This window comes from Staurois parvus, unplaced genomic scaffold (genome assembly GCF_062004578.1).
Source record: "Staurois parvus isolate SC_StPar_1 unplaced genomic scaffold, SC_StPar_1.0 ptg000287l, whole genome shotgun sequence".
Lineage (NCBI taxonomy): Eukaryota > Metazoa > Chordata > Amphibia > Anura > Ranidae > Staurois > Staurois parvus.
In genome coordinates this window covers 19563086-19578481 of record NW_028318083.1, presented here as the reverse complement: position 1 = coordinate 19578481, position 15396 = coordinate 19563086, and positions in this window count along the sequence as shown.

Below are 15396 nucleotides of genomic sequence, written 5' to 3'. Positions count from 1 at the left end.
ATCCAACCACCCATGGAGCTATCATAGGTCTGCCCGTGTCTACGGGACATAAACTGAATGGGCACAGATGTCAGAACACTGATATTTGTTCAGTTCAGCTCTGATTCAGCAGGGGTTCCGCTCATGGATCCACCTGGCCAAAAAAATTCCCAGTCAGCAATCTCCATTTCCTGCCTTATTGCTAGGAGGCAAAAATGGTTTTCATATTCTGGCAACAAGGGGCAGGATGTAGGGATAGCTACCTTTGCAATCATGTTTCCAGGGAGAAATACATAGCTTCCAGATATAACCGCATAGACCATTTTCTGGAAAATGCAAACTTAGCCTTTAAGCATATAACATTAGTACAGACTATAAATTTGACTTAGCTTTCAATTAGAGATTTCAGTACACTCCTGATGGTTGATGCATACTTCTGGGATTATTAAGATGGAGTTCTTGCTCTGTCAGGAATCATAGGCATGGCTGTTCCTTCTTACTTCCATCCTGCAGCTCCATTTTGTCAGAGAGTACAGACATGGCTGCTGCCTTAGCACTCTATCCAGCAACTCTGTCTGTTCTTCAAACAAATGGCTGTGTGATCTCACTTCCTGCTTCCCTCTATTTCCTGTCAACATCACTTTCTGGTTAGATGGTCTTGTAGGCTACCTAGGAGTACATTAGTATTTAAAGAGAGAAAACCCAGTGACTGGCTGAATCAATCAGAACCTGCAGCTAAGTTTATAACTTCAAATTCATAGCTAAAAAAAGATTTTCCATGTTTCCTATAAAAAAAAAAAAAATCACAAAAGAATCTTGGGGAGTGAGGATCGGGAAAAGTTAGTCAACAGCTCTGTCTCAGTACTGAACATCTCCTTTGCCAGAGATAACGCGCTGGTCATGAGGACCATTTCCATAGCCTTCCTAGCGGTCTGATTATGTCCATATTTCTGTGCTCAAAGCGGTACATTTTTTTTGCATGGAAATATATAGTTTTTTTATTGTAGGCCTGTAATTTTTAGGAATCACTCATTGAAATCTGTCCAAACAAGAGTCGATTAAGCATCCCGGGTATGTTAAAAGTTTAAACACGAAATCATAAATTATAATTTAATAAATAATCATAAAAAATAATAATATAATAATAATAAATTTAATTCAATAATATAATCAAACCAAAAACACTGAAATTTGAAATATAGCGCCAAGTTCGCACATCGCTGAGCAAAGTCGCAAAATCGTTTTCAGTGTCTAATGACGAATTTCCCCACAAATCATTATCACTCAATTCTGCAAGTGGTTCTAATTTACTATCGCTGTTCTCTAGCAGGTCTAAAACCGCTTTTGACCTAAAGGGACGCTTTTTGGACGCCATGGACATTTCTCAGTTTCCAGGCAATAAGAACAGTAAAAATGCAGGCAGGGCACAGGACAAAGCACTCGGGACAAAATGTATGTGAAATGCTTTGATACAGTAATGTTTTACTATGTGATTTTAGTGAATTTAGTGAATGTCACTTTTACAACTTTCAAATTTCCCACCAGTTCCGTCCCCTGTACGTCCTGACGTCGCAGGGAACAGAACGCAGAAAACAGATGCCGGCATTCGCCGGAGGACATTGCAGGGGACACTGCAGGAGGGACATCGCGGGAGCGCAGGACAAGGTAAATGAAGAAGAGATCCTGGAGGAGCGCTGCAGGGTATTCCCGAGTGTAGCTCGGGGTTACCACTTGTGGTGCTGAAACTTTACCCCGAGCTACATGGGAATACCGCCAGGGAGGTTAAGGAGTGGCAAGTATTTCAGAACTTCAGAAACTATTGATCGATCTATTGTAATAGTGTAGCAGGAGGAGTACAGCGGTTTCAACATAAGTATATACTTTAAATAAGACTGTCTTTAATCATTATGACTTAAGTGAAGATCAGGTCCTATTTTAAAATAGAACTAAAGGCATTTTTTTTTCATTTTAGATGGAGTAAGGGAGGGTTATACCCCCTGCCAGTTTCCCATTGCGAAGATTTCCCTTCACTTCCTGTCCCATAGCCTAAACAGAAAGTGGAAGGAAATCCTTGCAAATTAAAGGCCCCCAGGTCACCAGAACTAGTGTCCCCATTGAAAGATTTCCCCTCTATTACTGTTCTGGGGACAACCCAAAATGGGAGATTTTATTTAACTTTCAGTGATACCCATAAACAAAGACAAGGTGAATTTCCTGAATGGGGGTACAGACAGCAATAAAAAAAACTGGCAGGTGTTCTGATTCCTATTCACTCTATCCAAAACAAAACAAAAAAAGCTTTGCCATGAGTTATACTTTAAAGTCTCAAAAAAAAAAGTTTTCCCTGCAAGGCAATGTCATAATGTTTAATACAATTAAAAGTGCAGCGCAATATAAACGTATCAACACAGTTAGTGTAAAAATTAATGATAATGTGACCAAAGTCCAAAATATAAACATCCAATAAATCTTTGCAATACATGCACATCCACATGTGACTGTGTACGCTTCTTCCTTTCTTCCTTACACAATTAGTGCACCTCCACCACACCAGGTGAAAAAACCTGCTCACCTCCAATATATATCATTAAGAGATCATCCTATTCATAATAAAGCAGCCCTTCTGGTCCCGAAATCCACTTCATATCCAGGTGATATCCCACTTCTCTTCCGCTAATGCTCAGAGATTGATGGATATGTGGCCATGTAATAAAAACGCCAAAACATAGTGCCTTTCCCCACTATTAAAATAACACATAATATTCATATAAAAACAGCATATATCTTCAAAATTCCAATGCTCACCACTCCGCTAGCAAAATAGCAGCAAGCAATGGAAACAAAGATCGGCTCCTGCCTAGACACATTGTGCCCACATACTGGCTTCTATAGTAGCTACTGAAGAAGCCCATTTTATATATGTTTTTTAGCAATATTTTGTGTTATTTTAATAGCGGGGAAAATAAAGTCTCAAACAGAGAGCACTATGTTTTAGCCTTTTTATTACATGGTCACATATCCATCAATCTCTGAGCATTAGCAGAGGAGAAGTGGGATATCACCTGGATAAGAAGTTGATTTCGGGACCAGAAGGGCTGCTTTATTGTGAATAGGATGAGATCCTACTGATATGTTGGAGGTGAGCAGATTTTTCACCTGGTGTGGTGGAGGTGCACTAATTGTTTAAGGAAGAAAAGAAGAAGTGTACGCAGTCATGTGTGGATGTGCATGTACTGCGAAGATTTAATTGGACGTTCATATTTTGGACTTTGATTACATTATCATTAATTTTTACACTAATTGTGTTGATATGTTTATATTGCGCTGCAGTTTTAAATGTATTAATGTTTGTTAGGGTGAGGTGAAATTCACTAACAAGTGTCCAGCTTGCATTATCACATTGTGGTTTAGATTTTTCTCACTGGTATCTGTATAAGTATATATTTATATACGTAGTTGTGCTGATTATAAAATATTTGATAGTGTCATAATGTGCTAGGATGCATCGCATATTAGAACATTATGTGAAACTTACCTTCAGCAGCGCACTGTCACCGCTGACAGGGCTTCCATCTTTTCTCTTCTGGGTTCACGGGCACTGTTGGCCTGAATGACCAAGCCACAATGATGTCACTCCTGCGCATGTGCACAGGAGTCACTTTTATGACACAAGGCTCTGAAAGAATGGCATGGGCATGCCATTCCTACAGAGCACATGCACCGATACTCTACACTGTACACATTTAGGAGATATTTACAGGACCTGCAGGTAAGCCTTATTATAGGTGTACCCAGGGGCAGACTGACCATTTCTAAACTTGGGCACTGCCCGAGGGCCCAGGGTCAGTAGGGGGCCCCATGAGATGCCCCTGGTACCTTTTTCATAGGCTTTTTTGAATTTGGGCTAGGACACAGGGGCCCCATGATCGCCTATTGCCCGGGGGCCCTATGAGTTGTCAGTCTGCCCCGGGTGTACCTGTAGGTACAAGTCTAAAATTAGACTTTACTACCACTTTAAAAAATAATCATGTACAAATCCAAAAGGAATGCTTCATTGGTTACTAAGCATGGTAATTGGTGATACAAGAGCACCTCCTCATACACCTTCATAGAACAATATATCAGCTTGCATTGTTATAATCCCAAATCCACATCTGGAGAAGTCTTAGTCCTGCCCAACATTTGGGGAAATGGACATTACATAAGTGTTTTGTTCAGTGTCTCATTCAAGTACATAAATGTCAAAGACAACACAGACAATACTGTCCATGTCCAATATCAGTGAATACTATTTTATATTTATGGGATATTCCATTTTTACCTGTTTTTGACAGTCCAGCACTGTGCAGAAGATGTAATCACCTTCACATAAATCAGAATCCAACTTGTACTGTTTGGACTGATGTGTGATTTGTGATGATCTACTATGTATGAAAGTTCCTCTTCATGCCTACGGAACGCAAATATGCGGCCTCTTGGCGACTGGGCCTTGCACGCTCCCAGCACATGTGTCAGTGTCCTACGGAAAGGTCCCGATCTCTTCTTGCGATTGGGACCTTTCCGATCATGTGACTGCTGTGACAGCCAATCACGGAGGTCACGTGACCCTAAACCCCGCCCGCCTCCCGGAGTCAGAAACCCCTTAAAGGGCTGGCAGGCACCAGTATGAAGGGTTAATGTTTTGCAGGTCTGCCTCATTTAATGTAATACAAATATCAATGTGTTGCCATATGCTTTTTTTTTAAGTTAAATGCTTTATCGGTTGTTTTTCCACTAATGACAAATTGAACCAATTCTACTAAATGGGCATGTCAGTTATTCATTTGTAGACATAGTGGGGAAGATTTACTAAAATTCGTGCACTAAGTATCTGGTTCAGTTGTGCTTGGTAGCCAATCAGCTTCTAAATTCACCTTGTTCAATTAAGCTTTGACAATAAAACCTGGAAGCTGATTGGTCTCTATGCAGAGTTTCACCAGATTTTGCACTCTCCAGTTTTAGTAAATAATCCCCATTGCTTTCTGAAATAAGTTTCCAGAGGTGTTTCTTCACCAGCAATATAGGGCATAGAACTGAACTGACAATTCCACCTCAGTGGAGCTTGATTTAAATCAATGATCTTCAACTGATGCTTCAAAAAAATGATGACACTAGTGTTAAAAGACATTTGTTGTCCTTGTTTTTCTTTCAGGTGAGAGAAAATAAAGTCAGCTTACAGCGATTTTGTTTTGTAGATATAACTTGTCACCAACTTTAACATGTTTGGCACTGCTGGTGCTTTTTAACTGTTATGAAAATCACTAGCAACCTGAAGAGGACACTACTAGTAGAAATTAATCATCTGCATTTTAGAAAAAGGATTTTTATTCTCTTTTATACCGAAAACATATCCACCATGGATCACTTTTCAGAGGAGAGCCAGGGTCTGCTGCACTTCTAAACTAAGGCTGGCCATACATGGGTCGATTTTCAAATGATTTTTCATTTGAAAATCGGACCTTACAATAATCGGCCGATTTTCGCTCTGTTAGTGGGGCAATAGCACCGGCCGATTTTAGTGGTTTCTCCCCATTTCATTTATTGGGCATGCAGGAAAATGTGTGAAAAACTACTGATTTTCAAAATCATTGGTGGCACCATCAGATTACAGAACGAATGATGTTTTCGATTTTCGATCAAAAAATTGTTTGGAATTCGACCCATGTATGGCCTGCTTTAGCCTTAATGAGACATGCAGTGTTTAAATCATAACAAATGCTTTTGTAATAACTAGGTACACAGACAGCCAGGTAACTGGACACACACCTTGTGCTGACCTAAACAGATGTCATCATTGCCCTCTGTCTCCCATAATTGAGTTAAAGACACAGACTTGGCATAGACTTATACATAGTATAGTGACAAACTAGGCTATGTTGGTGCTTATCTTCATACTACTACTTAACTAGTTGCAGATGTTGGGCACACACCAGGGGCGGACTGACCATTCGAGCACTCGGGCACTGCCCGATGGCCCAGGGTCAGTAGGGGGCCCCATGAAATGCCCCTGGTACCTTTTTATAGGCTTTTTTGGGTGTGCTTTGAGTGTGGGCAAGGACACAGGGGCCCCATGATCCCCTATTGCTCGGGGGGCCCCATGAGTTGTCAGTCCACCCCTGGCACACACACACCCAAAAACCGCCATCATTGTACACAGGACATGTGTAGCATGTCAAGTCTCTATGCCCTGCTCCCAGTATACAGCAAATGTCCACTCTGATTAACCCCTTAATGCCTAAGCACAATTTTGCAACATTGACATGTGTTAGTAAACTGTACATTTCATCACAACTACTTTGTACATTCAGGTGAATTATACCTTGTTTTTTTTTCAGGACAAATTGGGCTTTCATTTGGTGGTAAATGTTAATGGATATCTCCTGATTTTTTTTTATTATCAAAGGAAAACTGGCCCAAAATAGTAAAAAAATATATTTTTTTAAATTTAGCTGCATGTTTCTTGTTACTACCATAACCTACCACCAAAGAACAACCCAAAATACATTTTGCAACTCTTTACGATCACAGTGATCACAGTGTATGTTATTTGTTGTTTGTACCCATAGTACAGCCCAGAAACAATAGTGTGCATTTTGTTTTTTGGGTTTTTTTTTTTTACCTAAAACACACTGACACTTACTGACACTGATACCAATTTAAAAAAAATCCTGACCTTTGACCCTGAACTATTGACCTTTGACCCTGACCCAAACACAACCCTGGCACTGGACTAGATCAAACCTTGATCTTGGTATTTTTTCTTTATTTTTTATTTTATTTTTAAATATTTATTTATTTATCTATTTTTTCCTCTATGCAAAGAGTTAGAGAGATACAATGTATCTCTCTCCTCCATTGATAGAGTAAAAAAAAAAAAAAGGAAGGGGGGGGCGAGCTGTACAGTGACTGATCACTGTGATAACCAATCAAAGTGTCAGAGAGTGAGGAAAGTACTGCCAAGAACTGGCAGTTGTCAGTGCAGGGATCGGAACCAATCATCAGGGCACTGATGATCAGTGCCCTGATGATTGGTGCCCAGTAGTGCCACCCACCAGTTCCACCCACAAGTGCCCAGCAGTGCCACCCACCTGTGCCCAGCAGTGCCACCCACCAGTGTCCATTCGTGCAGCCCAGCAGTGCCGCCAGTCAGTGCCCTTCAGTGCTGCCAGTCAGTGCCGCCTATCAGTACCCATCATCAGTGCCAGCTCATCAGTGCTACCTATCAGTACCACCTATCAGTGCTGCCTATCCGTGCCGCCTCATTAGTGCTGCCTATCAGTGCCGCCTATCAGTGCCCATCAGTGCTGCCTATCAGTGCCCATCAGTGCTGCCCATCAGTGCCGCCTATCAGTGCCCATCAGTGCAGCCTCCCCCTCGCTAGCTGTCAAATTTTAAAAAAATGTGGCCATTCAGGGCACCACCCACACAACCTTGTCACTCATTTACAGTCATCTGTGAATGAGAGACTTCAAGTCCCGAAAGCCGTAGTGGCTGGCAGCTTGTAGTCCTCAATGAACTACCACAGTGCTGTGAAGTGCCGTGGTAGTTCATTCATTCTTCCTGTCAGTATATCTGCTTGCCTGTACATCCCATACGAGCAAGCAGATATACTGACAGATCTGCAGGAGACCTGCATGGCACCAACAATCTGCTGATCGCTGGTGCAATAGTTTACAGGCTCCTGCAAACAAAAATAATAAATGCACATTTTTGTACCTGCAAAAAACATTTTCATTTATTACTTTTTTTTCTAAAAGGTGAACCTATCCTTTAACTCCTTATTCTCCTTCCCTCTTCAACTATTATTTTCCTGCTGATTTGTTGTTTGTTTCTTTATTATTAACTAGTAATATTTAAACTTTTTTTGTTTTTGTTTTGTTTGTTAATATTTTTACATATTTAACATATATTTATATATTTCCCATTTACAAAAAGGGCAACGTTGAAAAAAAAAACACTTAATTTCATTTGTAAATAACTTTGCAATGCTTTGAACCAGAATCTCCATTTTAGTGTAATTTTAGACAGGACAAACTGCAGAAAAAAATGCACACTTTTTATGTGCAGTAACACAATTTATTTTAAAACTAATACTGCTCCAAAAAAAAGAAAAGAAATAGTGCATTTTATTTAGTTTTGCTGGGTTTTATTGTCTAAGGATTGCGGAAAAAATCAGTTGTTGCAAGGCAATATCATGAAAAGTAAGCTTTGTTTGTCATTAAATAAATAATATATGTATTACCTTGTTATCTTTAGGTATGACAAAGTTATTGCCGAATAAACAGGTCCATAGCAGAAATGTACAAATTGCCCTGGTTCATTGGGGTGAACAGGTGTTAGCAGCAAGGTGGTTATGGTATCGCCTAAAGTGGACCCATCAATATCTTTACACATCCGCATGCATAAACTGACATTTCAGAGCAACAATATATTTATCTTCTTAAAGCTGTAGCTCTCATTATTAAAAATCAGTCTCTGAGCTCCTGTAATTACATTGGGTAGAATAAGGTATTGTCCCCAGGAAGCATTTCCTCAATCTCAGGGTGCCTCAACACAAGGTGAGAGGCTTCAGAAGGGAACTGTTTTGTGTCAGACATTTGTGAACCCAGAGAGGGGCAGACTGACCATTTGGGCACTCGGGCATTGCCCGAGGGCCCAGGGCCAGTAGGAGGCCCCATGAGATGCCCCTGGTACCTTTCATAGGCTTTTTTGGGTGTGGTTTGAGTGTGGGCAAGGACACAGGGGCCCCATGATCCCCTATTGCCCGGGGGCCCAATGAGTTGTCAGTCCGCCCTTGAACCCAGACAAGAACTGCACAAGGCACAGGGATGCAGAGGCACCAGGACTGATATGATTGTGTCATCTCTGAGCCAGTAATTCAGTCAAGGAGGTAGATGCTGACCTATGATAATGTTTGAACAAAGATGGTTTTGAAAGAAATTCAGATGGAGACATTGTCAAGGAATGCACTGTGATATCTGAGAGGTAATAAACACACTTTACTTGGCTTGCAAGCACATAATATGAAAAAATATATCCAATGCTAGGCTCACGTAAAGGATATTGAAAGTCCCTCCAGTATATTTTAAGTACATAAACTGGAGATGATGAACCATATCTGTTTAATACATTAAGTTTTTATATTAGGATTTTTACATTCTTAGATCTAATGCTCCTTAAAGAAATCATGTTGTCTACTGCCAGGGGTGTTCCTATGATTGTGAAAGACATGGGCACCTCTGGGTACACAGAAATATTTTGGGCATGTGCGTTACACCATGATAAACCAGATTATGACAAACAGCTGGACTGGCTTAAGGTGTACATACATGGCTCAATTTTTTTTTTTGGTCAGCCAACTGGCTGAACAAACAAAAAAACTGCATTGATTTGCCCATCCACATATAGTATTTAAGGTGGATGTGGGAATATTCCCTGCTGTGTCATTGTATTCTGACAAGGGATTCAGCTGGACTTCTCCACTGTCAAAATACAATGATCAGCGCTGCAGCCTATTGGCTTTCCAGCAAGCCCATTTGTGAGCAGCCCATCTTTCCAGCAAGCCCATCTGCTCTTGAACAGGACCTGCCATTGATGGATCAAAATTCAGCTGGTCCCTGCTTAACTGGCTGAATTTTAATCCATCTATGGCCAGCTTAAAAAGCATACCCAGAATAACATCATCAGAATTGTTACATCTCCAGAATTCCTTTTCCAGAGTTTTAAACATAGAGCAACGTGTATGATGTAATTTTCTGAGTCATGTACACTGTACTCACTGTACTGCATTTACTGGCTGCTAATAAAAGAGGAGGGAGGGAGAGGAGAAGCTGTGTGGGAGTAAAGTGAATGGGGAAAAGCCATGCTGCCCCAAGGGTGGAAGCATATATGCATGTAGCAACCCCAAGACCCCCTAAGGCTAGTTGAAACCCCAGACACAAGGTGGGTTAGCATTTTACTGTAGGGTGTAGTCCTTAACAATAGTGTTCAACATTTAAATGCAATACAAAAGGAGTTTATTGACTCTCATTCAATATTACTGGCACCAATGACACCCACTGGCAGTAAACAGAAACTGACAGTTAGCAAAGCCTAGGAGAAACCTATAAATAAACATGTGCATGACCGAAATGTATTCTTCATTTTCATTTTGTTCGTTAATTGAAGAATTTAATTGTGTCCTATTCGTTATGTAGATCAGATTCGTTTTTGGGATTCATATAATTTCTTCAACGTTAATTTCATATATTAATTTTTATTGGAAGAATATGATATTTCTGAATCTGATACAAATTCATTGTGAAGAATAGCTGGTTGTTAAGGAGCAGGCGACTGCTGTATCCTTGACAACCATGACTCATCTGCTGTCAGCGGGATTCCCTGCTAACAGCAGAATGTAAACAAGTGCCAGTGAAAAAAAAAATAAAAAAACAGTGTTGGAGTCCCCCAAACGAAAGGGGAGATGGAAAAAAATATATAAGCTGAAGGCTAGTGTCTCTTGCCTGGGGGGATGGCAATACAAAAGGGGTGCAGGCACTAATAATACACTAATACAAAAAAGAGGAAAATATGCATAAAATTGTGCAATAAGTACAATTCCCCCATAGTATGCATAATATGTATTTATTTTGAACATACCACATATAATTCATTTTTGATATTTAGGTTAGTATGTGAATTGTATATTCTTTGTTAGGTCTAGACCCTTGTAGGTCATTTAGGCCTTGATTTATTCAATTTTATTCTTCTGACCTTGATGCTATCTGCATGGTGGGAACATCATTTGTTGGTTGGCTGCATATTTTCACTATTCTTCACATTCTCCCATTTTAGGTAAGCATATTATGGGGCATTGTACTTTCTGCACAATTTTCTGCACATTTTCCCTTTTTTTGTATCAGTGTGTTTCTAGTGTCTGCATCCCTTTTGTCTTCCCCCCAGGCAAGAGACACTAGCCTTCCTGTTGAGATAATTTCAGTTTATAGTTTTTTTTTCCCCTCTCCCCCTTTTGTTTGGTAATTTCATGGTGACCCACTATATGGTAAATTACTGTTGTTCATGATATAAATTGTTTATGTTATATTATATTTTGTATTTTTTTGTATATATTAATTTATTGATTGTATTGTTATCAGCTACAATATTATTAAATGTGCAAAACAAAGTGGATCCTGAGGAAGCTCTCTCTGGTTGAAACGCATCGATCCATTTGCTCTTCATTTTTCTTGATTCGAAGCACATGTACCTTTTCAATTGTACTGTAGCTGATATTGAATGTTTTTGAAAAAAAAAAACGTTTTTAAATTTTTTTTTTACATATCCCATTCACTTATGAGAAGCTGTGACTGAGAGCTGTTGGAGAGAATTTAGTTAGTGTTCTTGGAGCATGAAGTGACCACACTCTCAGCACATAGCCTCAAAGCACCATGAGCCCATATTTGTGATGGCAGGGCATTAAAGCACACCTATTCTGCTGCTGCATATAAGCATTAAGCGGTTGGGAAGAGGTTAGGAATATGCAAATATTTTATTGTTCATAGTCAATGCATGAGTGCATTTTAACCTCTTCCTATCACCTCCCTGTGGCTCTGTTAGTGGGTGATTAGGTCAGGAGGCAAAGGCCGCATCCTGATCACATGATCGCTGTGACTGGTCCTCACATTTGGTGCATGGTTGGTAGCCAGTCCCCCTGGATCCTGATCACAGAGACTGAGCGCTGTCCGTGACCGCTCAGTTGGTGTGCTGGTAGCGGGCAGTGAATGGCTCTCAGGACAGAACCACAGACGCACCCCCACCATAGACGCATTTACAACATATGTGGTGGATGGGCATTAAGGCACTGCCACTCCATATATTCATATGGGAAAAGGTTAAATAAGGCATTATTTAAAAAGTTGCAGATTCATCAATCATCAAGTTCAGACAAGGAACACTGTGGTCACGGTTATGTAACATACACTATAGGGTACAGAGTACAGTGGTCAGAACAGTGGTCAAGAGTATGTAACATACACTATAGGGTACAGAGAACAGTGGTCAGAACAGTGGTCAATAGTATGTAACATACACTATAGGGTACAGAGTACAGTGGTCAGAACAGTGGTCAAGAGTATGTAACCTACACTATAGGGTACAGAGTACAGTGGTCAGAACAGTGGTCAATAGTATGTAACATACACTATAGGGTACAGAGAACAGTGGTCAGAACAGTGGTCAATAGTATGTAACATACACTATAGGGTACAGAGTACAGTGGTCAGAACAGTGGTCAAGAGTATGTAACATACACTATAGGGTACAGAGTACAGTGGTCAGAACAGTGGTCAAGAGTATGTAGCATACACTATAGGGTACAGAGTACAGTGGTCAGAACAGTGGTCAAGAGTATGTAACGTACACTAAGTGTACAGAGTAGTGGTCAGAACAGTGGTCAAGAGTATGTAACATACACTAAGTGTACAGAGTAGTGGTCAGAATAGTGGTCAAGAGTATGTAGCATACACTATAGGGTACAGAGTACAGTGGTCAGAACAGTGGTCAAGAGTATGTAGCATACACTATAGGGTACAGAGTACAGTGGTCAGAACAGTGGTCAGGAGTATGTAACATACACTATAGGGTACAGAGTACAGTGGTCAGAACAGTGGTCAGGAGTATGTATCATACACTATAGGGTACAGAGTACAGTGGTCAGAACAGTGGTCAATAGTATGTAACATACACTATAGGGTACAGAGTACAGTGGTCAGAACAGTGGTCAATAGTATGTAACATACACTATAGGGTACAGAGTACAGTGGTCAGAACAGTGGTCAGGAGTATGTAACATACACTATAGTGTACAGAGTACAGTGGTCAGAACAGTGGTCAGGAGTATGTAACATACACTATAGGGTACAGAGTACAGTGGTCAGAACAGTGGTCAAGAGTATGTAACATACACTATAGGGTACAGAGTACAGTGGTCAGAACAGTGGTCAATAGTATGTAACATACACTATAGTGTACAGAGTACAGTGGTCAGAACAGTGGTCAAGAGCATGTAATATACAGGTCCAGTTTACAGAGCACAATGGGTCAGTAGAATATCAAAGGTATTCAACATGCAGAAATAGAGTCCCCATTAAATGATGATCCCCTCGCCGTCTGCTCCAGAGACTTGACTCTTAACTATACTGTATCCTTAATATTAGGCATAGGTTGAAGTTTAGAATGGTAAATTAAGTGTTAAATTTCAAGCATAGGTTAGGGGTTAAAAACCTGTCATAAAAGACACAAAGTTGACTTCTCCTTCTAAAAATACACATTGTCTGGCTGTCATGCTGATCTTGCGACTATACTTGTTTGAATTGCTGACCTGGGACAAATATTGCTGACTTTACCTAAATACCCATTCCGAGGTGGTTGCCAAGAAGCTACTGAAATCAGCAGATCAGCATTACAGCCAGGTAACTAGCAATTCTTTCCTCGCATTTTTACTTTAAGGGGGAGGTTAAATGTTATTTTTGTGGTCAGGGTATGACTTGGGGCTTGAGAGCGGTAAATGTTAGGGTCAGGATAAGGTTAGGATTCAAGCAGTGTTGTGGAAAGTAGAGGGAGGAAACACTTATTTTTGGCAACAGAACCCGAGTCAAAAATTAGCAAGTTCAGGCACCGAAAACGTTTTACAGAGTTTTTTTCTTTGCCATCAATCTTGTTTATATTCTATATATGTAAATGAAATGCACATAAAGAAAGGGCATGCCTTACCTGTCCTGTTTTTGTACCCCATCATATCTCATAATCAGAGTGGCACCAAACACAGAGGGAGATCAAATTCTCAGATGTTTCCTCTCAGCTCAGATTTCTCACATTCTCTGGGGGGAGTGGGACTAGTGACCTAAATTCCTGGGTATAGAAGTACCCTTCTCCACAGCTCAGTGTCACTTGACACATGCTACATTTACTGCACTAAATACATGGCTAGATTCCTCTTCTTTACCTCACAGACTATACAAGATGAAATCAATAGTTGGGTGACGGCTATATTTGGTCTATTTTATTTTTTTCTATTATATTCTATTATTTTCTATGCTATTTTTTTCTATTTTATATCATTGTTTTCTATTCTATTCTTTCTGTTCTCATCTCTTTTACTCTATTCTCTTTTATTCTGTCCTATTTCTTTTTTTTCTATTCTATTCTATTTTTTCTATTCTAGTCTATTATTTTCTCCTGGAGGGAGAAAGAGGGAAGAAAGGGAGAGGGAAGAGAAAGAGAGAGAGAGAAGAGAGAGGGAAGAGAGAAAGGGAAGAGACAGAGGGGAGAGAGAGAAAAAGAGAGGGAATAGAGATAGAGGGGGGAGAGAGAGAAAGAGGGAAGAGAGAGAGGAGAGAGAGAATCATATATGCATACACACACTTACTGAACTCTCTCGCTCTTACATTGGGGGGGGGGGGGGTAGCAAAAATTTTGTGTTGCCTAGGGCAGCACAAAATCTAAATGCACCACTGACCTTACTGTATTTAATGCAATATATTTCCATTTCAAATTCTAATTCATTTTTTAATTCAAATGTATTTTCAAATTCAAGTTAATTTTTGAATTGGAATTAGATTCATTATAATTTATTTCCGATTTGTTGAAATGCGTTACTATTGTGATTCAGAAATCAGATCTCTGAATAACAAAAATTTTGTCCAGATTTTGATTTGTAAGGAAACGAATTGCACATGTCCAGTCAATAGATTCCTCTTTCCATGCTAAACAGCATGCATAGAGGAACCGACTGCACTTATTTACCCAAAATAAAAAGTCAAAATTTGCTGGTTAGAATGACATTATATAAATGCAGTTTACATGTAATGTAACGGAATGGTAAAGGTCAGAGCAACCGCTTATGCTTTACTTTAGGAGAGCTTTATTCCCCTTTCAATACTACAAAAAAAAAGAATCAGTTTATGCAAATTGTTAGCTTAACATGAAAATGCTATCAGGATTGCATTCTGGATACCATTCTGATACAATATCAATCATATATTTTATGGCTGGCTATCAGAATTCATATAACTCCCACATGATATGTATGTTAACATGTTCTTGGCACGTTTTCCGTGCCAGAAGGGCATCAGCTGAAGTAGAAATCTGATATCAATAGCCTCAGGTTCTACAGAGAGAGAGATACAAACCACTTTGAATGTTTAGTTCAGCCAATGAAGTATACTTGGCATCACATATATCTTTTCATATTAATGCATGCATACTACGCAGGTATCTGTTACCTGACTTACAAACATCTCCCTAACAATGTCTAATTCTCTCCAGGTGGATGGAGCTCCAGGTTTAGGCAAAGCTCATGCCCCCTGCTGACTGGAGAGCTCTGTCTCTGACTCAGCAGGA